The sequence below is a fragment of the Eriocheir sinensis genome, chromosome 22, assembly GCF_024679095.1.
Source record: "Eriocheir sinensis breed Jianghai 21 chromosome 22, ASM2467909v1, whole genome shotgun sequence".
Taxonomy (NCBI): Eukaryota; Metazoa; Arthropoda; class Malacostraca; order Decapoda; family Varunidae; genus Eriocheir; species Eriocheir sinensis.
In genome coordinates, this window is record NC_066530.1 from 12,521,279 (window position 1) to 12,546,117 (window position 24,839).

Below are 24,839 nucleotides of genomic sequence, written 5' to 3' on the forward strand. Positions count from 1 at the left end.
AGGGGAGAGAGGGAGAGAGATAATAAAGCAATAATGAATGAGGTAAAGAAGGAGAGTGAGAGGGATATAGAGAAGCGAAATATGGATAAGGAAAGAAAACGGGAGAGAGAGAGAGAGGGAGAGGGAAAATAAAGTATATGGACAAACGTTCAAGGTAAAGAAGGAAAGTGAGAGGGATATAGAGAAGCGAAATATGGATAAGGAAAGAAAAGGGAAGAGAGAGGGAGAGGGAGAATAAAGTACAAGGACAAATGTATAAGGTAAAGAAGGAAAGTGAGAGATAAACAAAAGCGAAGCGCCGACACTCCTCCATTAGGGTAGAGGAAGAAGGATCCGAATCTATTCTTATACCATCATGAAACGTTTGTATAAGGGATCATGAACGTTCTTACAGTAATGGTGAGGAATCTGAAACGGCATGATGATTGTATGGAATTGAGACCTTATTCCTACGTACATACCTACACACACACACACACACACACACACACACGCTCACACATACAACCACACGCAAACACGCACGGGACTGCCTAATCCAAACACATACGCACGTTATCACATCTCTCTTGGCATGAATAGGTGTGTGTGTGTGTGTGTGTGTGTGTGTGTGTGTGTGTGTACGGATTAAAGACGAAACACAATGAAAACGGAGACAGAGATTAACGAAGAGAAAGGGAAACAGACACACACACACACACACACACACACACACACACACACACACACACACACACACACACACAGACAGACAAGGAAAAAGAAACACACACACACACACACACACACACACACACACACACACACACACACACACACACACACACACACACACACACACACACACACACAGACAAGGAAACAGATACACACACACACACACAAACACACACACACACACACACACACACACACACATGGAAACCTAATATTCTTTCACATACAAATACAGTTAACCAAAAACCCAACACACGATACCACACACACACACACACACACACACACAGAGCTATACGTGTAAAAATATATTCGGGATCACTTTTTTCTGCTTTTTCACTATTCATAAAGTTGGGAGTATAGTAGTAGTAGTAGTAGTAGTAGTAGTAGTAGTAGTAGTAGTAGTAGTAGTAGTAGTAGTAGTAGTAGTAGTAGTAATAGCAGTAGTAGTAGTAGTAGTAGTAGTAGTAGTAGTAGTAGTAGCAGAGAAGGAGGAGGAGGAGGAGAAGACGAAGCACTTATTTCTCTATTGATTTTCTGATGTCAAATTCCTCTACTTTATGATTTTGTTCTATATTCCTCCTTTTCTTCCTCCTCCTCTTTCTCTTCTTTTCTTCTTCTTCCTGATGACTTATTTCTCCTTTTTATGATTAGGTTGTGTTCTATTTCTGCTCCTCCTCCTCTTCCTCCTCTTTCTCTTTTTCTTCTTCTTTTACTTCTTCATTCTTTACGTTTTCTCTCTTAGTTTTCGTTTCCAAATTTTCTTCCTCATATTTTCTGCTTTTTCTCGTTTTCATTTTCTCCTTCAAACTGTTTTCCTTTTTCCTTTTTTCCCCTTTTATCACCGAATATTTAACGCCTATTTTTTTCTCTTTCTCATTAGTTTCTCCTCCTATTTCCCTTCTTCTTCTTCTTTCCCTACTTGGTTTTTATCTTTCCTCTTATTTATCATCACATATTATCACCTAAGTCCATTTCTTCCTTTGTTTCACTTGCTATTCTCTCTATTTCATTTTTATTCTTCGTTCTTCATATTTTCTTTTCACTTGTTATTCATATCGTTCACTCATCTGTATTATATCATCAACGACTTCATTTATTTTCTCCTCTCCCTGTTCTTCCCCTTTTCTTATGTTCCTTTTTCTCTTTCATAATTTCTACTACTTCCGTTCTTCTTAGTTCATCTTCCTTTTTCTTCTTTATCATCGTTTTCATATCCTGTTCTTCCCTCCTTCTCATCCTTTTCCTTCTTTCTCCTTTTTCAGCATCATGTTTCCTCCTATTCTTTCTGTCTTTCTTTACTTTTTCTTATCCTTTTCCTCTCATTTTCTTTTTGTTTCGCTTCTTCAGTATTATCTATTTCCTTTAATCATCTGTCTCTCCCTCTTTTTCCTCTTTTCTTCTTTTTTTTCGCTCTTGTGCGTTAAATATTTCGTGATTTTCTTTTGGATATTTTCGTCTTTTTATCCTTCTCTTTCCATTAGCAAAATCCGTTATCCATTTACCTTCAGCTTTCTTTCTCTTTCTCCTCCTACCCATCTTTTATTTTTTTTCTTTCTCATTCCTCCTCCTTTTTCACATTTCTCCTTCCTCCTCATCCTCTTTTCTCATTTCTTTCAGCATCCTTCCGCTTCTTCCCTTCCCTTTACCTCCTTCTCTTCCTCCTCTTCTTCTTCTTCCTCCTCCTCTTTTCTCATTTCTTTCAGCACCATTCGCTTCTCCATCTTCCCTTCCCTTTACCTCCTTCTCCTCCTCCTCTTCTTCTTCTTCCTCCTCCTCTTTCCTCATTTATTTCGGCACCATCCGCTTCTAAATCTTCCCTCCGCTTCTTCCCTTCCCTTTACCTCCTTCTCCTCTTCTTCTTCCTCCTCCTCTTTTCTCATTTCTTTCAACACCATTCGCTTCTCCATCTTCCCTCCGCTTCTTCCCTTCCCTTTACCTCCTCCTCTTCTTCTTCTTCCTCCTCCTACTCTTCCTATCATCCGTTTCTCCATCTTCCCTCTGCTTCTTCCCTTCTCTTTACCTCCTCCTCCTCCTGCACTTCTTCCTCTTTCTCCTCCTTCTCTCAACGTCTCTATGCAGGAACTTCACGAAACAATCAATTTGGGCAACCACGAGGAAAGAAAATACACCAGGAACCTTGCTCACTCTCCCCCTCTCTCTCGTACACCCAAACAAGCCTCCATTCATCCATGCAAGACCCAGCTTAATCTATCATGCACGGACTCGTAATGGACCGCGCGCAGCCTCCTCCACTCAAGACCTTTTCACATCGGCGGCCCAGGAAGTGGTCTCGAGATAAATGGTCTTCGGGGGCGCTGTATTATTGCTTGTACGCTGCTCCGGATGCGGCCGAGCGAGTCTTGAGAAATGAGATGTGGTAATCAGCTGCCCTGGTTATACGATGCTCTTGAAGGGTTGGCTGATGTGTGGGTTAGGTTAGAGACCATTTTCTTCTTCATATTGTTTTCCTTTTTCCTTTTTATTCTTTCGTCATTCAAGAATATTTAACGTGTTCTCATTAGCTTCGTTTCTTGAATTGAATGCAGGAAGAATGGAATAAGGAAAGGAAGGAAGGAAGAAAGGAAGGAAGGAAGGAAGGAAGAAGACGGAAAAAGGAAATGAAAGGAAAGAAGGAAGGGAGAAGACGGAAAAAATAAAGGAGAGAAGGAAGAAAGGAAGGAAGGGAGAAGGAAAAAGGAAAGGAAAGGAAAGATGGAAGGAAGGAAGGAAGGAAGAAGACGGAAAAAGGAAAGGAAAGGAAAGAAGGAAAGAAGGAAGGAAGGAAGAAAGGAAGGAAGGAAGGAAGGAAGAAGACGGAAAAAGGAAAGGAAAGGAGAGAAGGAAGAAAGGAAGGAAGGGAGAAGGAAAAAGGAAAGGAAAGGAAAGAAGGAAGGAAGGAAGGAAGGAAGGGAGAAGACGGAAAAAGTAAAGGAAAGGAAAGAAGGAAGGAAGGAAGGAAGGAAGAAGACGGAAAAAGGAAAGGAAAGGGAGGAAGATAATGATGAGGAAATGGAGACGAAGGAAAATCACACGGGGAATAAAGTAGGCAAGTAAGCTCCGAAATATAACTAGCTTTACTTGGTTCTATAAGATGAATTTCGACTGCAAGGAAAGGAAAAGAGATCAGACGAGAGTGGAATAGGACAAACTAAATATTACCAACCATAAATAAGATGCAAGTAAGACCAAAATCCTAGCTATACTAAACTCTGTAATTGGAAGAAGAGGAAAAGAAAGGAAAATAGGATGAAGAATGGGAAGAAAAAAGGAAATATTAGTCTGTTAAGCTGTACGTAAAATCCAGCTTGACTTGGGTTAGGTTAGAAAGATCTGTTTGTCATAAGCTGTACTTGGGTTATTGAAGGAAATCCAGCTTGACTTGGGTTAGGTTAGAAAGATCTGTTTGTCATTAGCTGTACTTGGGTTATTGTAGACGAGTCGTGCTTGGAAGAAGAGGGAAAGGAGGGAAGATATGACAAAGAATTAAAAGCCAAAAAAAAAAAAAAATGAAAGATCTGTTTGTCATTAGCTGTACTTGGGTAATTGTAGACGAGTCGTGATTGGAAGAAGAGGGAAAGGAGGGAAGAAAAGACAAAGAATTAAAAAAAAAATATATATATAAAAAATAAAAAATAAAAAAATAAAAAATAAAAGTAAATAAAAAAATAAAAAAATAAAAAAAGCCTTTACATAAAAATAGCCTTCGCCTTAGATCTTTACGTATAAGCAGAACCTCAGTGCATAACAAGACAAAACACACTTCCTCGAGGGACAGCAAATGGGACTGGATCACGTCACTCACCTTTATCATATGCTACACTGATAAGACTCCTTCGCCTTAGATCAAGAGTTATAAGAAGAACCGCAGTGCAAGAGGAGATTATATTTGTCTTCTCGAGGGACAGCAAAAGGAATTGGATCTTGTCAGTCACTTTCACAAATCACACTAATGCCTCTACTTCGCCTAAAAGATCTCCAGCTGTAAGGAGAAGAACCACACCTAAGGGACAGCAAGAAAGATTAGGTCGGTTCAGTCACTACACATCACACTAATACCTCTCCTTCGCCTAAGACATCTAGCTACAAGAAGGAAAGAGAAGAGAGACTGTAGCAAAGACGAAACCTACATCCTAAGGGACAGCAAGAAAGATTAGGTCGGTTCAGTCACTACAAATCACACTAATACTTCTCCTTCGCCTAAGACATCTAGCTATAAGAAGGGGAGAGAAGAGAGACTGTAGCAAAGACGAAACCTACATCTCAAGGGACAGCAAGAAAATATAAGCTCAGGTTCAGTTACTACAAGTCACACTAATACTTCTCTTTCGCCTAAGACATCTAGCTATAAGAAGGAGAGAGAAGAGGGAATGAAGCAAAGAAGAAACCTACATCTCAAAGGACAGCAAGAAAAGATCAGCTCAAATTCAGTCACTAACAAATCACAGTAATACATTTCCCTTTCGCCTAAGATCTCTAGCTATAAGAAGGAGAGAGAAGAGAGAATGAAGCAAAGACGAAACCTACATCTCAAGGGACAGCAAGAAAAGATTAGCTCAGGTCAGTCACTTTAACATATCACACTAATACTTCTCCTTCGCCTAAGACATCTAGCTATAAGAAGGAGAAAGAAGAGAGAATGAAGCAAAGACGAAACCTACATCTCAAAGGACAGCAAGAAAAGATAAGCTCAGGTTCAGTCACTACAAATCACATTAATACCTCTCCTTCGCCTAAGACATCTAGCTGCAAGAAGGAGAGAGAAGGGAGAACAAGCAAAGACGAAAACAACAGATCAGACTAATACCTGCCTCTCCTTCGCCTAAGAGATCTAGCTACAAGAATAATAGACATCCCTTTCCCCTTAGATCTCAAGGTATATGAATTACGAAACGCACCAAAGACGAAACCCAAGTACATCTCGAGGGACACCAAGAAAGATTGGCTCAGGTCAGGTCAGTTACTTTGATAGATCACACTAATACGACTACCTTTCCCTCGCCTTATATTTATCGCTGTAACAAGACCCGGAGCAAAGAGGAAACCTACATCTCAAGGGACAGCAAGAAAGATTAGGTCAGGTCAGTCACTTCGATAGATCACACAAATACCACTTCTTCCCCTTAGATCTATAGCTACAAGAAGACCCGTAGCAAAGACGAAAGCTACATCTCAAGGGACAGAAAGAAAGATTGCCTCCATTGATTCGCCTTCCTCGTCTAAGATCTGTGGCTATTAGAAGACCCATAACGAGGGGAGGAGGAAAATACACCCACACACACACACACACACACACACACACACACACACACACACACACACACACACACACACACACACACACACTGACTGGACCTACCAACACTGAAACAAAGAAGAGAAAGGGGAGACTTAATACACATTTATAAATTATTGAGTAAAATGGAAGAAGTAGACAAGGAGGAGTTACTACTTAGAGAAGGAATAAACATCAGGGAACACAAGAGGAGACAGTAGAAAAAACTGAGGAAGGGAAGATGTTTAAGAGACATAAAGAAATATAGCTTCCCGCAAAGAAATATAGAGGTTTGGAACAGACTAAGTGAGGATTTAGTATCGGCGAAGAGTGTGCAAAACTTTAAGGAAAAGTTGGACAAATACAGATACGGAGACGGGACCACACAAGCGTAAGCCCAGGCCCTGTAAGACTACAACTAGGTAAACACACACACACACACACACACACACACACACACACACACACACACACAGACACATCGCCGGAAGGTACGACTCAAGGGAACGCTGCCTCGGCTCACTGTCACTCGCCTCCAGCCATTGATCTCAGGGATGGTATATCTAAAGCGTGATGTGTTTTCCCTTGAAGTTTTGGTGGCCGTTGTTTCGTTCTGACCCTCGCGAGGAGAAGATAAATACACAAAATATAATGTAGCCGGAAAAGAAAAGAAAATACACGTGCTCTCTCTTTTTACAACCTCGTTCTGCTTCGTTCTGATCCGCGCGATGAAAAGATGAATAGATAAAAGATAAATGTTGCCAGAATCGAAAAAAAAAAACCACACAAAAAAAATTCGTGCTCTCTTTTTTCACCCCCGTCCGCTTGGGGGTAAAATATCTGCACCTGTTTTTTTCTTCTTTCTCTTGTTTGGGAAATATTTAAGGCGTGTAAGATAGATAGATAGACCCGACTACTGATAAATTCTGCTGTGGAAAAAGAGAAAGGTGAAAGCAAAGTAGGGAAAGAGTTACACAAGCTTTTTTTTTCCATCATTCCTTTTTTCTCTATTTCCTTTATTTCGTGACCCCGGATGATTTTTCTAAGACCCTTTTTTGTGCGATTTAAATCCTCGTTCGGTGCTTATTTAAATGGCTGAAGGATTAACACACGGAATCGTATTAAGAGACGAAAAAAATATCTAAACTTCATGAGACAATGGGCGGGTGGCGAGGGTGGCTGACTGACTGAATGAATGAGTGAAGGAAGGAAGGAAGAAAAGAAGGAATGAAGGAAAGGAATGAATGAGTGAAGGAGGGAAATGAGGAAATGAAGGAAGGAAGGAAAGGGAGACTGACGGACTGACTGACTGAAGGAAGGAAGGAAGAAAAGAAGGAATGAAGGAAAGGAATGAATGAATGAAGGAGGGAAATGAGGGAATGAATGAAGGAAGGAAAGGGAGACTGACGGACTGACTGACTGAAGGAAGGAAGGAAGGAAGAAAAGATGGAATGAAGGAAAGGAATGAATGAGTGAAGGAGGGAAATGAGGAAATGAAGGAAGGAAGGAAAGGGAGACTGACGGACTGACTGACTGAAGGAAGGAAGGAAGGAAGAAAAGAAGGAATGAAGGAAAGGAATGAATGAATGAAGGAGGGAAAAGAGGGAATGAAGGAAGGAAGGAAAGGGAGACTGACGGACTGACTGACTGAAGGAAGGAAGGAAGGAAGAAAAGATGGAATGAAGGAAAGGAATGAATGAGTGAAGGAGGGAAATGAGGAAATGAAGGAAGGAAGGAAAGGGAGACTGACGGACTGACTGACTGAAGGAAGGAAGGAAGGAAGGAAGAAAAGAAGGAATGAAGGAAAGGAATGAATGAATGAAGGAGGGAAATGAGGGAATGAAGGAAGGAAGGAAAGGGAGACTGACGGACTAACTGACTGAAGGAAGGAAAAAAGGAAGAAAAGGAGGAATGAAGGAAGGGAATGAATGAATGAAGGAGGGAAATGAGGGAATGAAGGAAGGAAGGAAAGGGAGACTGACGGACTGACTGACTGACTGAATGAATGAATGAAGGAAGGGAATGAATGAATGAAGGAGGGAAGAGGGAAGGAAGGAATGGAGGAAGAAAAGGAGGAATGAAGGAAGGGAATGAATGAATGAAGGAGGGAAAAGAGGGAATGAATGATGGAAGGAAGAAAAGGAGGAATGAAGGAAGGAAATGAATGAATGAAGGAGGGAAAAGACGGAATGAAGGAAGGTAGGAAAGGAGGGGATGAATAAATGAAAAAAAGAATGAAGTAAAAAAAGAAAAGAAAAAGGGAATGAATGAATAAAGGAAAGAGAGAAGTGAGTGAATGAATGAATGAATGAAGGGAGGAAGGAAAGAAGGAAAGGAGGAATGAAGTAATGAATGAATGAAGGAAGGAAGGATGGAAATAAGAAAAGAAGAAATGAAAGAGTGAGTAAAGAAAGGAGGGAAGGGAAGAAAATCAAGTAAGCAAGGACGAAAGGAAGGAAGGAAAGAAGGAGGGAAGGAAACAGAAAGAAAGGAAAAGGAACGAGTATATATTTTTTTTACCTATCTATATTTCTAAAAAGATGTTTGATTCATACTAAAAAACGTCCATATTTAATCACATTTCATCATATAGCTCTTTAAATTTCTGTACAATTATGACGATTATTGAAAGTTTAGCAAAGCATTAAATTGTTCGACGTGTGTGTGTGTGTGTGTGTGTGTGTGTGTGTGTGTGTGTGTGAGTGCGTGCGTTCCTGCCTGAGCAAACCCACCATTCCCTGAGTTACATTTCGTTCCTAATTCCGGGTTCGAGACATACGACGGCCGTTTCAGATCCACGAAACCTTAATGAAACAGGCAAATGAAACGCTACTTAGAGAGACAGGACCTTACTTACCTTGATGGAATATGACGGTGAAAGGGAGCCGATTCACTTTCCCTTTCTATCCCCCTTTCTCTCTCTTTCGCTCACGGCATCCACATCAGCACCTGGAAATAGAGATTGATGTAAGGCAAGGATGGAAGAGGACAAGAAAGGAGAGAAAAGGCAAATATGCAAGAAAGGGGAGAGGGAAGGAGAGAAGGATTAATGAAAAGGGAATTAGGTAAGGAAAGGAGAAAGAGAAGGGAAAGGAAGGGAAGAGGGAGAGAGAGAGGAAAATCATGGAGAAAAGAAGAAAAGATGAAATAAACGGGAGAGGGAGGGAGAAAAAAGAGAGGAGGAGGGGAAGAGGGAATAAAGGAGAAGAGAAAGAGGGAGAAGGGAGAAAAGAAGAGGAAAGGCATGAAAAGGTGGCAAAGAGAAAAGGGAACGGAGGGAAGGGGAGGGAAGAGATAAGGTAAGAACGAGAATAAGAAGAAAAGTGAAGAAGTAACAAAGAGGGGAGAGGCAAAGAAAGGAGAAAGAGAAGGATAGATGGAATTGCAAAGAGGGAACAGAGAGGGAAAGGATAAAGCAAGGAGAGAGAAAGAGGGAACGTGAAAAAGTAACAAAGAGGGGAGAGGAGTAAAGAAAGAAGAAAGAGAAGGAAAGATGGAAATGCAAAGAGGGAATAGAAAGGGAAGGGATAAAGCAAGGAGAGAGAAAGAGGGAAAGTGAAAAAGTAACAAAGAGGGGAGAGGAGTAAAGAAAGGAGAAAGAGAAGGAAAGATGGAATTGCAAAGAGGGAACAGAGAGGGAAGGGATAAAGCAAGGAGAGAGAAAAAGGGAAAGTGAAAGGATAACAAGGAGGGAAGAGGTGAAGGGGGAGAGGGAGGGAGAGAAGAAGAGGAAGAGGAAATAAAAAGGAAGAGAAAGAAGGAAAGTCTTTAGGTAACAATAGGAGGTAGAGATGAGAGGAGGGGAGAGGAAGGGAAATTAAGATCAAATAGGCCCGTAATAAATCGGTCTCCTTAGAAGCCGCTAAAGCCAACCATTCATACGTCAGGTGAATGGGGCTCAGGTGCTCATTAATTAGTTGTGGCAAGGGAGATTCACAGGTGAGGGAGGGTGCGTGACAGGTGCCCCAGGTGTGTGTGGGGGGGGAGGGATGGGGAGGGAAGGGGTGTTAGATTAAGTTTGATATAAGGTGTCTGGCAATGCTCTTTTTCTTTCACAATTCTCATCAAGGTAAGATGTTAGGGTATTGGTGAAGGTAATACTAATAAAACAAAGTAAAATAGTGTGTTTCTGTGAGGGGGAATGATAGGTTAAGTTTGATATAAGGTGTCTGGTAATGCTCTTTTTTTTTTCACAATTCCCATAAAAGTAGATGTTATGGTATTGGTGAAGGTAATACTAATAAAACAAAGTAAAATAGTGTGTTTCTGTGAGGGGGAATGATACGTTAAGTTTGATATAAGGTGTCTGGTAATGCTCTTTTTCTTTCACGATTATCATAAAGGTAAGATGTTATGGTATTGGTGAAGGTAATACTAATAAAACAAAGTAAAATAGTGTATTTCTGTGAGGGGGAATGATAGGTTAAGTTTGATATAAGGTGTCTGGTAATGCTCTTTTTCTTTCACGATTCTCATAAAGGTAAACGTTATGGTATTGGTGAAGGTAATACTAATAAAACAAAGTAAAATAGTGTGTGTCTGTGAGGGGAAATGATAGCTTAAGTTTGATATAAGGTGTCTGGTGATGGACTTTGCTTTCACGATTCTCATAAAGGTAAACGTTATGGTATTGATGAAGGTAATACTAATAAAACAAAAGTAAAATTGAGTGTGTCTCTGTAAGGGGGAATGATAGCTTAAGTTTGATATAAGGTGTCTGGCAATGCTCTTTTTTTCCCTTTCACAATTCTCATAAGTCAAATGTACGAGTTTTTTCTTTCTCTGGCGATATAAAACGAAAAATTATAGTGTGTGTGTGTGTGTGTGTGTGTGTGTGTGTGTGTGTGTGTGTGTGTGTGTGTGTGTGTGTGTGTCAGATAACAGCTTAGGTTTAGAATAAGGTGTCTGGCAATGCTCCTTTTCTGTTCTTTCACAATACTCATAAAGGTGAAGATAGAGGTTGAGGTAATACTAATAAAACAAAGGTAAAACAGGTGTGTGTGTGTGTGTGTGTGTGTGTGTGTGTGTGTGTGTGTGTGTGTGTGTGTGTGTGTGTGTGTGAGTGGATGATAGCTTAGGTTTAATATAAGGTGTCTGGCAATGCTTCTTTTTCCTTTCCTTATTCTCGTAAAGGTAATACTAATAAAACAAAGGTAAAATGGGGGTTTGTGTGTGTGTGAGTGTGTGTGTGTGTGTGTGTGTGTGTGTGTGTGTGTGTGTGTGTGTGTGTGTGTGTGTGTGTGTGTGTGTGTGTGTGTGTGTGTGTGTGTGTGTGTGGATGATAACTTGGGTTTAATATAAGGTGTTTGGTAATACTCTTTTTCTTTCATGATTCAAGATTCCCATAAAACAAATGTACAATAGGATTTCCTTCTCTCTCTCTCTCTCTGGCAATATAACCTTTTCTTTCTTTTTCTCACACAACAAAAGAAAAAAAAAGCAGGTGTGCGTGGATAACAGAGTAAGTTTAATATATAAGTTGTCTGGCAATGTTCTTTTTCTTTCGCTAGTCTCATTAAGGTAAAGGAAATATTCATAAAACAAAAGTAAAATATTTGTGTGTGGATAATATCTTAAGTCTAATAAAAGGTCTCGGAATACACATTTTTTTTTCTTTCATAAAAGTAATACTCATAAAACAAAGGTAAAATGTGTGTGTGTGTGTGTGTGTGTGTGTGTGTGTGTGAGAGAGAGAGAGAGAGAGAGAGAGAGAGAGAGAGAGAGAGAGAGAGAGAGAGAGAGAGAGAGAGAGAGAGAGAGAGAGAGAGAGAGAGAGAGAGAGAGAGAGAGAGAGAGAGAGAGAGAGAGAGAGAGAGAGAGAGAGAGAGAGAGAGAGAGAGAGAGAGAGAGAGAGAGAGAGGATAATAACTAGGTTTAACAAAAGGTGTCTGGCAATTACCTTTTTTACTTCCACGATTCTCATAAAACAAACGGAAAGTAGAGTTTGTGTGGATATTAGTTTCTTTAATACACCTTTCCTTCACAATTCTCGTAAAACAAATATAAAATAGAGTCTGCGAGCAAAGAAACAAAGAAAGATGGAAACAAAAAGAACATAAATAAGAGTTAAGGAGAAAATAAGAAGAAGGGAAAGAGAAAAGAAAGGAAAGACAAGGAGAGGAAAGAGAAAAATGGAGCGAATAAAAAGACAGAAAAATGAGACGGACAAGACATGGACAGAAAACACACTCTTCAAAACACACTCTTCAAAACACACTCTTCAAAACACACTCTTCAAAACACACTCCTCAAAACACACTCTTCTCTCAGAACTAAATCTAATAAAACAAAAGGAAAAATAAAAATGACTCGTGTTAAGGTTTCCAGCAATATTATTTTCGTTTTGACAATAAGAAGAAATGTCAAAGGGATAAGATAACACAGGCTTGGTGAGGTAGTGAAAAGTGAGAAGCCGGTTAGCACTTAAGAGACACTGGAAGGAAATAATACAAAAGAAAATAAAAAAGAAATACCATAAAAGGAGACTGGTGAAATAATGAAACTGAGATGCTGGTTGGCACTTGAGACACTGGAAGAACGTGAAAAAGAAAAGATGATTAAAGAAAAAAAGGAGAGTAGGGAAAAAAGAAAGAAGGAAAGAAATAAACACAGACAGAAGAGAGGAAGAGAAAACAAGAAAGAAGGAAAAATGGGAATACAAACAAGAGAGAAAATAAAAGAAAAAAAGAAAAATAGGAATACGAAGAAAAGAGGGAGAAAAAAAAGAATAAGGAAAAGAAGGCAAACAATAGAGTGGGAATGAAACAAGAAAAAATGAAAATAAAAAAGAAGACAAAGAAAGAAGCAACAAAGATAATATGAAAGAAAGAAGAAAAATAACAGTAAAAAAAGTAGGAAAACAAATAAGAGAGGGTGACAAAACAAGAAAAAAATGAAAATAAAAAGAAAAGACAAGAGAAAATATGAAAGGAAGAAAGAAAGAAGAAAAAAGGAAAAAAGAAAATAAAGTACCCTGCTCTCCTCCTTCATAATCCGCTGTTAATTAGGTTAAACTCTCCTCTTCTGAAAGGTGAAGGAGAGTACTTCAAACACTTAACCTTAATACCTATCATGTAAACACTTCCCTTAATTAGTAGCAAAGCAAAGAAAGTAAAAAAGAAAAAAGTAGCCGAAGTAAGAAAAAGAAAAAAAATAATTACAAGCCTCAGTGTTGCCAAGTAAGAGTTCATACATACAGAAACACACAGAGGCTTAGAATAAAGACACATAGAAAATATAATAAAAAAGAAAGGAGGAAAGAGGAGGAGAGAAAATGATACAGAAAAAAAGGAAAAAGAGGAATAAATAAAGAAGAGAAACCCAAACAGAAGAGAGGGAGAGAAAATGTGTGATAGAGAAAAAGAGGAAAAAGGGAAATAAATAAAGAAAAGAAACACAAACAGAAGAGAGGGAGAGAAAATGTGTGATAGAGAAGAAGAGGAAAAAGAGGAAAATGAAAGAAAAGAAACACAAATAGAAGAGAGGGAGAGAAAACATGTGATAGAGAAAAAGAGGAAAAAGAGAACGAAAGAAAAGAAACAAACAAGAGAGGGAGAGAGAATAAGATAGAAGGAAAAATAGGAATACAAACAAAAGAGGGAGGGAAAATATGAGAAAGGAAAAACAGGAAAACAAAAGAAAGAAGGAAAAATAGGAATACAAACAAAAGAGGGAGGGAAAATATAAGAAAGAAAAAACAGGAAAACAAAAGAAAGAAGGAAAAATAGGAATACAAACAAAAGAGGGAGGGAAAATATGAGAAAGGAAAAACAGGAAAACAAAAGAAAGAAGGAAAAATAGAAATACAAACAAAAGAGGGAGGGAAAATATGAGAAAGGAAAAACAGGAAAAGAAAAGATAGAAGGAAAAATAGGAATACAAACAAAAGAGGGAGGGAAAATATAAGAAAGGAAAAACAGGAAAACAAAAGAAAGAAGGAAAAATAGGAATACAAACAAAAAATGGAGAGAAAATAAAAGAAAAAAGGAAAAAAAACGAATAAAAACAAACAAGAGGGGGAGAAAATAATAGAAAACGGAACGAAAAAAAGAAGACAAATAAAGGAGAGAGTGAGAGACTATGAAAGAAAGAAGGCAAAGAAAAAAAGATCAGAAAAAAACAGAAAATACGAAACAAAGAAGAAAATGAAAAAAAAAAGACCGAGAAAAAGACACAGAAAACAAAAGAGGAATAAACGAAAAACAAAAACAAAAATAAGAGAAAACATTAAAGAAAAAACAAAAACAAAACGAAGAGATAAAGAGAGACACATAGAGAGACACAGACAAAGAAAGAGTGAGAAACGGGGTCAGTATGAGAGTCCGTGTGTGCGTGCGTGCGTGTGAGAGAAAGAGGGCAGAATAGGGAGAGAAAAAGACTGTGAAGAATGTTATACGCTTAGAGAATGGATGGGAAGGGTCACCGGGGACTGAACCTCTACTAAACGAGAACAAATAATGGAGAGGGAGAGGGATGGGGTGGATGGGTCAGGCGTAATAGGTAGAGAGGGGAGAGGGATATGGAGTGGAGGATGGAGAGAAGGGGAGGGAGGGGAGAGGGATATGGAGTGGAGGATGGAGAGAATGGGGAGGGAGGGGAGAGGGATGGAGTAGAGGGTGGAGAGAAGGGGAGGGAGGGGAGAGAGATGGAGTGGAGGGTGGAGAGAAGGGGAATGAGGGGAGAGGGATGGAGTGGAGGACTGAGCTAAATGGATGTGGAAGGCTGAGAACTTGTGTGTGTGTGTGTGTGTGTGTGTGTGTGTGTGTGTGTGTACTAGTGGGTTTACTGTGAGCTCTATTAGTTGTTGTTGTACTACTACTACTACTACTACTATTTTATCTTTTTTATCTTATTCTTTTCCGTTTTGTTTCTTTCTTCTTTTACTTCCTCTTCTTCTTTTTCTTCTACTACTACTACTACTACTACTACTACTACTACTACTACTACTACTACTACTACTACTACTACTACTACTACTACTACTACTACTGCTATTATTACTACTACTACTACTACTACTACTACTACTACTACTACTACTACTACCACTACTCCGTACAATGCTGCTGCAGGTGGTGGTGACGGGGTCCTGGTGGCGCTCTCTTCCTCCCTCCCTCCGTCCATTAGTCTCCCCGTAGGGCGGCCGCTGCCTAAGCTGACATGATTAAATTTCTGTCCCTCCGCAGCGCCCCGACGCAAGATAACGGAGACTGTGTGCAATCAGAAGCCAATTGGTGGGTGGCGAGGGCAAGCGGACTGGTAGAGCGACTGGCTGGGTGACTGACTGACTGGTTGACTGGCTGGGTGACTGACTGACTGGTTGACTGGCTGGGTGACTGACTGGTTGGGTGACTGGCTGGGTGACTGACTGACTGGTTGACTGGCTGGGTGACTGACTGGTAGAGCGACTGGCTGGGTGACTGACTGACTGGTTGACTGGCTGGGTGACTGACTGGTTGGGTGACTGGCTGGGTGACTGGCTGGTGGGGTGACTGGCTGGGTGACTGACTGACTGGTTGTCTGGCTGGGTGGTTGACAGGTTGGGAGGTTGACTGGTTGGGTGGGTGTTTGACTGGTTGGGCGACTGCCTGGATGGCTGACTGGTTGAATGACTGGCTGACTGGTTGGGTGGTGAACTGGTTAGGTGACTGACTGGGTGGGTGACTGGATGACTGGGTGACTGGCTGGATGACTGGTTGTCTGACTGGCTGGGTGACTTACTGAATGACTAGCTGGTTAGGTAATTGACTGTCTGTAAGAATAGGTGCGTGACTAGGTGACTGACTGACTGGTTGGGTAACTGGCTGGGTGACTGGGTGACTGGATAAGCAGGTGCGTGGCTAAGTGACTGACTGGTTGCGTGGTTAATCTGTTGTTTATCTAGGTAACTGCGTGACTGGTTTGGTGACTGACTGGCTGGGTTGTTTGGATATAATTTCTTGGCGGAGTAACAACTGGCTGGTTGGTTTGGTGACTGGGTGACTGGCTGGCTGACTGACTGACTGTTTGAATGAGTGGTTTAATATCTGGCTATCTGACTATCTGAGTGAGTGGATGAATGGCTAACTGGCTATCTAACTGAGGGATTGTATGACTGGCTGAGAGTTTGAGTGAGTGAGTGAGTGAGTGAGTGAAAGAGAAAGCGAGTGAGTGAGTGCTTCAGTCAGAGAGCGAGTGAGAGAGAAAGCGTGAGGGGTTGGCAATAGAGCGAGGCAGTCAAGGTTCTCCTAACTGCCCCGGGAATGGAAATAGGTGAGGAAAGAGCGGGAATCCTACATTTATGAAGGGCGGACTGAAGGAAGCGGAGGGCGGCTGGACGATGCAGGCGGAGGAAGGCAAGAGGGCTCAAAGGGAAACGGGAGGGGGGAAAAAATGAAATAAATGGAAGAGTAATGAAATACGAAGGTTAATAAATGTCTGACAGGGAAAAAAGGGGTTCACGTGAGGTACTGAAAGAATAGGAAAATAAAGGAAAAGGAAGGAAATAAAAGTAAATGGGAGACAAGATAAAACAAAAGAGGGGTTCACGTGAGGTATTGAAAGAATAGGAAAATAAAGGAAAAAAAGTAAAGAAAAGTAAATGGGAGAAAGAGGGAACGAGAGGGGTTCACGTGAGGTATTGAAAGAAAAGGGATATAAAGGAAAAAGAAGGAAATAAAAGTAAATGGGAAACAAGAGGGAAAAAAATGTAATCAATGAACAGTAATGAAATACGAAAGTTAATGACTGAAAGGGAAAATGGGGCTTCGATCACGTGAGGTATTGAAAGAAAAAGGAAATAAAGGAAAAGAATGAAATAAAAGTTAATAAATGGAAGGCAAAGAGGACTGAAAGTGAAGGGAAAAGGAAAAACAACTGAAATAAATGAAACAGTAATGAAATACGAAGGAAGGAAAGGAAGAAAGGAAATTAAGCATGAAGGTTAATAAATGATGAAAGGGAAAATGGGGGTTCGATCACGTGAGAAAATGAAAGAAAAGGGAAATAAAGGAAAAGAAGGAAATAAAATGGAAAAAAATGGAAGGTAAGAGGAGAACGAACAAAGGGAAAGGAAAGGGAAAAAATAAAAGAGTAATGAAATACAATCAAAGACAAAACAAACGTACCGAAAGTCAACTCAAAACACAAACGTCAATAAATAAAGTGGAAAATAATAAGTTAAAAGAATCCCGAATCAAACAAACAAAAACACAAAAGCAGAAAAAGAAGGAAGTACATGAATTAGAAAACAAATATAATGAAGTCAACGATTAAAAAAAAAGGAAAAATGGGTTAAAAAAAAGAAAACAAAAGTAGGGAGACAAAAGAACTCAAAGTAAAACAAAACAAAACAGAACACTAAGATAAAGCAACCGAAGAAAAAGTTAACTCAAAACACAAAATCCAAATAACAAATAAAAAAATAAAGACCTAGAAGAATCCCAAATCAAACAAAATCACAGAGACAAAACAAACGAAGGAAAAACTCAATTCGAAACACCAAAGCCAAGAAGCAATAGTCATCCTTTCACGGCCTTGGCACGGGGGGCGGCGTGACCTCCCTGAGCTACATCGTCGGGGTGACTGAGGGAAACTGACGGCGAGGCGGCAGGAGGAACAGCCAGCACTCCGCGGCGCCTCACTCCCTTCCCGGCACCCGCTTGAGTAGGTTGTCCCCCGCGCGCCTCTCTCAGTGTGTCCCAGGAGCGCGCGTTCACTCCTCGCGATCGTGTCGGTCGTGTTAGTACCGACCAATTAATGAACGGAGGAGAACGGAAGTGGATACGGGAAAAAGCGTTCGTGTCGCAGTATAAACAAGTAGTAAACAGAGCAGAACATAATTATAACAGATAACATAACATAACAGGACTCTACGGGCCTCTCTCAGCGAATTCCCGTAGCGCGTGTTCACTCCTCGCGTTCGTGGTCGTACTAGAACCAAAGAGAGTGAACAGGAGAGCACATAACAGAGGGAACAGAACAACAGAAAGGATATATGAAAACGCGTTCTTGTCGTAATAGAACCAGCCAGTGAACAGAACATAACATAACAGAAAAAAAAACTCTACGGGACTCTATCTGTGAATTCCAGTATCGCGAGTTCACAGTTCGCGATCGTATAATAACAGAACCCAATAAGTAACAGAAAAAATAACAGAACAGAACAGAAGAGTGAGTATAGGAAAAAGCGTTCGTGTCGCATTTGAACAAACGAATCAGTGAACAGGACATAACAGAAATAAACAGAGCGTACTAAAACTTAAGTGTGGACGATTTTAGTAACAGTATCTCACACATATATCATTTTTTACGTAAGGTTTATCGCGCTAGACCCTAACCAAACAGAACAAAACAAAACAGTGTGTGGATATAGGGAAACACCAATTCACTACATATATACGATTTTTCACACACACGTATACCGCTTTCAAATACGGTTGATCGAAAATAAATAAAAATAATAAAAAAGAAAGAAAAAAAAGTTAATGTTCGTGTTAGTGTAAGTGCTCAGTGTTGTTCTTGTTGTTTGTGTTGTTGTTGTTGGTGGTGGTGGTCAGCTGCTGAGGTATCGGTGCTGACCCCAGACTGTGCTGAGGTCAGGAGGTGGAGGGAGGGTCCTGCTGAGTGCTGACCGGCCCCCTCCCCCCTCCCCACTCATTCCACACCCCCTCTGACCTACGAGGACCTGTTGCCCGTCGAAGGAGAAATCGGTGAGTACAAAAGAAGAAAAAAGGGGAGAAGGGAACGGAAGGGAAAGAGGAGAAGGAGGGGATGAAAAAGATGAAATAAGGTAAGGAAGGGAAAAGGGAGAAAGGAGAGGAGGGAAAAAGAGGGTAAGGAGGGGAAAAATAGAGGAAGAGAGGAAAATTCAATGAGGTTAAGATAAAAGGAAAAGGATAGGGAGGAGAGAAAAGGTAATGAATAGATAATCAGGTAAGGTGAGGAGAGAAATAAAGGGAGGAAGGTAAGGAATAAGGGAGGAAAAGGAGGGAAAGGAGGTGAAATAAAGTAAAGGTTCGTAGAAGAGAGGGACAGAAGGAAAATTAGGAAAAGAAAGATAAAGATAAAAGAAAGGGTAGAAGGAGGGAATAAGGAATGGAAAAGAGAGGGAGAGAAAAGGGAAAGGAGGGAAGATGAAATAAGGTAGAGGTTTGTAAAAGAGAGGGGCGGAGGAAAATCAAGAAGAGAAAAAAAGGGAAGAAGGAGGGAATAAAGAATAGAGAAGAGAGGGAGAGAGAGAGCAAAGTTAAGGAGAGAAGGAGAGATGCAATGAAGGGAGAAAGAGGAGAGGAGGGGAAGAGGAAATAAGAAAGAGGAGGAGAGGAAAAGTTAGGAGAGGAGAGGTACAGATGAAAGGAAGGGGAGAGGGAGGGAGAGGAGGAGGAGGGAAGGGAAGGAGGGAAAGAGGGAATAATTCAAGATGGAGAATGGAGAAAGAGGGAAAGAGCAACGGTAAGGATAAGAGGTAACGAGGAAGGAAAGAGGAGATGGAGAGAGAGAAGGAGAGGGAGGCAGAAGAAGAAATAAAAGAGAAAGAAAGAGAAAAGGAGAGAGAGAGAGAGAGAGAGAGAGAGAGAGAGAGAGAGAGAGAGAGAGAGAGAGAGAGAGAGAGAGAGAGAGAGAGAGAGAGAGAGAGAGAGAGAGAGAGAGAGAGAGAGAGAGAGAGAGAGAGAGAGAGAGAGAGAGAGAGAGAGAGAGAGAGATAGAGAGAGAGAGAGAGAGAGAGAGAGAGAGAGAGAGAGAGAGAGAGAGAGAGAGAGAGAGAGAGAGAGAGAGAGAGAGAGAGAGAGAAGGAGATGCATGAAGGAGAGAGAGAGAGAGAGAGAGAGAAGGAAGAGAGAAGGAAGAGGGAGAAGGAAGGAAGGAAGGAAGGAGGAAGGGAAAAAAACATGAAGGAGAGGGAGGGAAAAGGAAGGAAGGGAGGAGGAAGGGAAAAAGATGAAGGAGGAGAGGGAGAAGGAATGAAGGAAGGAGGAAGGGAAAAAGATGAAGGAAGAGAGGGAGGGAGAAGGAAGGAAGGAAGGAGGAAGGGAAAAAGATGAAGGAGGAGAGGGAGGGAGAAGGAAGGAAGGAAGGAAGGAGGAAGGGAAAAAGATGAAGGAGGAGAGGGAGGGAGAAGGAAGGAAGGAAGGAGGAAGGGAAAAAGATGAAGGAGGAGAGGGAGGGAGAAGGAAGGAAGGGAGGAGGAAGGGAAAATGATGAAGGAGGAGAGGGAGGGAGAAGGAAGGAAGGAAGGAGGAAGGGAAAATGATGAAGGAGGAGAGGGAGGGAGAAGGAAGGAAGGAAGGAAGGAGGAAGGGAAAAAGATCAAGGAGGAGAGGAGGGAGGAAGGAAGGAAGGAAGGAAGGAAGGAGGAAAAGAAAAAGATGAAGGAGGAGAGGGAGGGAGAAGGAAGGAAGGAAGGAAGGAAAGAAAGATGAAATTAAGTAAGGATAGAAGGAAAGGGATATAAGGAAGAATGATAATAGAAGGGAATGATGAAAGGAAGGGAAGAAGGAGGAAGAGGATGAGGGAAGGAGGGAAGATGAAATAAGACAGAGGATAAAAAGAGGGAGAGAAAAAATTGTAAGAAGAGAAATTACAAGGAAGGAGAAATTGAGGGAGAGAAGGAAGGGAGGAGAAGAGATGAAATAAGGAAAAGAATTGAGAAAGAGGGAGAAGGAGAAATTGCAAGGGAAGGAGGTAAAGATGAAAGGAGAAGGAAGGAGAGAAAGGAAGATTAAAAGGAAAGAAAAAGGTGTAGAGAAATAGGAAAGGAGAGAAGGAGATAAAAATGCAAGGAGGCGAAAGAAGGAAGGAAGTAGAGGAAGATTAGAGAGAGAGAGAGAGAGAGAGAGAGAGAGAGAGAGAGAGAGAGAGAGAGAGAGAGAGAGAGAGAGAGAGAGAGAGAGAGAGAGAGAGAGAGAGAGAGAGAGAGAGAGAGAGAGAGAGAGAGAGAGAGAGAGAGAGAGAGAGAGAGAGAGAGAGAGAGAGAGAGAGAGAGAGAGAAGCAAATGTGAAGAGAGGAAAGATAAGGAAGAGACGGAAGGAGAGGAGGAAGAGACAAGAAGAAGGGAGAGACAAATTAAGATAAACAAGCAAACAAGCAAAGTGGAGAGACAGGGAAGGAGGAACGAGAGGAAAAGAGGAAAAAGGAGAGGAGGATGAAAAGAGGGAAGAAAAATAAAATGGAAAAATGGGAAAAAGACAGAGACAAATTAAACAAGCAAAGAAGGAAGAAGAAAAGGAGGAAAGAGGAAAAGAAGAGGAAGGAGGGGAGGAGAGGGAAGAAGTAAAAGGCAAAAGGAAGGTATGAGAGAAAGAAAACCTATCACAAAAAAATGGAGTGAAAGAGGGAAGGAAGGAAGGAAGAAGGAAGTAAGAAGGAAGCAAAGAGGTGATGAAAATCGGGAGAGAAGAAAGGAGAGGAGAGGAAAGGAATAAAAGACGAAAGGAAGAGAGAAAGACATCAAAACAAAAAATCGGAAGAGAATAAAAAAATCGGAGGCAAAATATCGGGAGAAGAAAAAATCGGAAGCAAAATATCGGAAGAGAAGCAAAAAATCGGAAACAAAATATCGGAAGTGAAGCAAAAAATCGGAAGCAAAATGTCGGAAGAGAGGCAAAAAATCGGAAGCAAACTATCGCAAGAGAAGCAAAAAATCGGAAACTAAATATCGGGAGAAGCAAAAAATTGGAAGCAAAATATCGGAAGAGAAGCAAAAAATCGGAAGAGAAGCAAAATATCGGAAGCAAAAAATCGGAAAGTCGAAAGAGAAGCAAAATATCGGAGGCAGAAAATCGGAAATTCGGAAAAGAAGAAAGGAGAAGAGAGGAAAGGAATAAAATACGAAAGAAAGAGAATAAGACAACAAAGGAAAAAAAGTGAAGAGAGAAAGAGGGAAGGAAGGAAGGAAGAAAGAAGGAAGTAAGAAGGAAGCAAAGAGATGAAGAAAAATGGAGAAGAAGAAAGAAGTGGAGAGGAAAAAAAAGAAAAAAAGAAAAGGAAGAAATGAGATAAGACAATTAAGCAAAACAAAAACAAAAACAGAGACAGAGGGAAGGAGGAGGAAGAATGAAGACAAGAAGGAAGAAGAGATGAAGAAAAACGGGAGAGAAGAAAAAAAGAGGAGAGGAAAAAACAAAAACAAAACAAAAGGAAGGAATGAGAGAAGACAATTAAGCAAAACAAAAACAAAAACAGAGACAGAGGGAAGGAGGAGGAGAAATGAAGACAATAAGTGAAGAGATGAAGAAAAACGGGAGAAGAAAAAAAGAGGAGAGGAAAAAACAAAAACAAAACAAAAGGAAGGAATGAGAAAAGATAATCAAGCAAAACAAAAACAAAAACAGAGACAGAGGGAAGAAGGAGGAAGAATGAAGACAAGAAGGAAGAAGAGATGAAGAAAAACGGGAGAGAGGAAAGGAGAGGAAAGGAATCTAAAATAAACAAAAGGAAGGTATGAAGGAAAGGAAACACAAAAAAGAAGGAGAGAGAGAAGAAGGAAAGAGAGAAGGAAGGAGGTAAAGAAGTGAAGGAAAGAGAGAAGGAGAAGGAAAGAGAGAAGGAAGGAGGAGGTAAGGAAGTGAAGAAAAGAGAGATATTTGTACCTTTATTAAGACTTTGGCACGCTCGGGATTTCCAGGATTCAGTAAAAAAATAAAATAAAATAGAAAACGAGAAATAATATCGTAGAAGAATTACGTGTTGCAGCAAAATAAATAAAGAAATAAAAAGTAACAATCTCTCTCTCTCTCTCTCTCTCTCACGTTAAGCCGTGCCTCGTGAGTCCACAGAAAGGTGACGTTTTTAATCTGTGAGGATTATCTTTATTACTCTCTCTCTCTGTTAATCTTGCCTCGAGTTCGTTTCGCCCGCTCACTCTTTTTATCTATCTGTCTATCAATTTTATCTATCTATATCCGTCTCTCTCTCTAAAAAAAAAAAGACAAGTAAAATTATTAAACCGTCCTTGTTATTTATATTTCTCTGCCTCACTTACTCTCGATCAGTATGTCTATCTATCTGTCTGTCTGTCTATCTGTTTGTCTGTCTGTCTATCTGTTTGTCTGTCTATCTGTTTGTCTGTCTATCTGTCTGTCTGTCTATCTGTCTGTCTGTTTGTCTGTCTATCTGTCTGTCTGTCTAACTTTGTATCTAATTATCGCTGTCTCTTTCATCGCATCTTCCCCTGTTAAGCTCTGTGCCTCGAGAGAAACAGTAAGGTTCTTCTTATTAATCTGTACTTGTTGTTTTTATTTATTTATCATTATTTTTTTTTGGCAGTAAAGGAAGCAGCTCAAGAAAAAAACCCCCGCTTATTACACTCTCTCTCTCTCTCTCTCTCTGTATATCTACCTACTTATCTATCAGTTTATCTCTTTCTCTTTCACTCTCACCCACATCTTCCTTTGTTATCTTGTGGCTCGTAACGCAAAACAAAAACAACAACAAGAAAAGCCGAGTCAAGTTCTTAATCCGTTTTTGTTGTTTTCTTACACTTTTGTTTGCTTTCTCTCCACCAATTTATCACTTCTCTCTCTCTCTCTCTCTCTCTCTCTCTCTCTCTCTCTCTCTCTCTCTCTCTCTCTCTCTCTCTCTCTCTCTCATCTTCCTCATTTTTTAACACCTAAGGCATCAGCTCAAGGACAACAACAACATAAAAGTGTAAAAAAAAAGCCCGCTAATCGCTGTTCCTATGAAGATAAAAGATACACATAAAAAAAAAAAAACGACAAAAAAGGGGAGTGAAAGAAACCCTATCACAAAAAAAAAAAATGGAAAGAGAGAAACAAGAAAGAAGGAGGTAAGAAGGAAGGACAAAAGATGGAGATAATCGGGAGTGAAGAAAGGAGAGGAGAGGAAAGGAATAAAAGACGAAAGGATGAGAGAAAGACAACAAGACAAAAAATCTCCCTTCTTCTCTTTTTCCTCTCGTTCCTTCTTCCCTGTCTTTCCACTTTGCCTGTTTGTTTGCTTATCTTAAAAAAGGGGACTGAAATTCTTAATCCATTCTTATTATTATTACGCTCTTTGTCTTTCTTTCTATTTCTATTTGTCTCTCTCTATCCAGTTATCAATCTATTTACCTGCCTCACACATGTTCCCCTCTTAATTAAACTCTGTACCTCACTAGACTCAAAACAAAACCAAAACAATTTCTATCTGTCTCTCTTTATCCAGTTATCAATCTATTTACCTGCCTCACACATGTTCCCCTCTTAATTAAACTCTGTACCTCACTAGACTCAAAATAAAACCAAAACAATTTCTATGTCTCTCTCTATCCAGTTATCAATCTATTTACCTGTCTCACGCATGTTCCCATCTTAATTAAACTCTGTACCTCACTAGACTCAAAACCAAACCAAAACAATTTCTATCTGTCTCTCTTTATCCAGTTATCAATCTATTTACCTGTCTCACGCATTTTCCCCTCTTAATTAAACTCTGTACCTCACTAGACTCAAAACAAAACCAAAACAATTTCTATCTGTCTCTCTCTATCCAGTTATCAATCTATTTACCTGTCTCACACATCTTCCCCTCTTAATTAAACTCTGTACCTCACTAGACTCAAAACAAAACAAAACAATTTCTATCTGTCTCTTTCTATCCAGTTATCAATCTATTTACCTGTCTCACGCATGTTCCCCTCTTAATTAAACTCTACCTCACTATACTCAAAACAAAACAAAACAATTTCTATCTGTCTCTTTCTATCCAGTTATCAATCTATTTACCTGCCTCACACATTTTCCCCTCTTAATTAAACTCTGTACCTCACTAGACTCAAAACAAAACCAAAACAATTTCTATCTGTCTCTCTCTATCCAGTTATCAATCTATTTACCTGTCTCACACATGTTCCCCTCTTAATTAAACTCT

General features: G+C 40.2%; 1 long non-coding RNA gene across 1 annotated transcript in view; it reads right to left on the reverse strand.

Moving 5' to 3' along the window:
- Positions 1 to 24,839, reverse strand: part of LOC127002087 (uncharacterized) — a 128,860-nt gene that overhangs the window by 61,467 nt on the left and 42,554 nt on the right. The window contains exon 2 of the long non-coding RNA XR_007755712.1: positions 8,850 to 8,941. This is a non-coding gene — a long non-coding RNA (uncharacterized LOC127002087). The remainder of the gene's footprint in view (positions 1 to 8,849; positions 8,942 to 24,839) is intronic.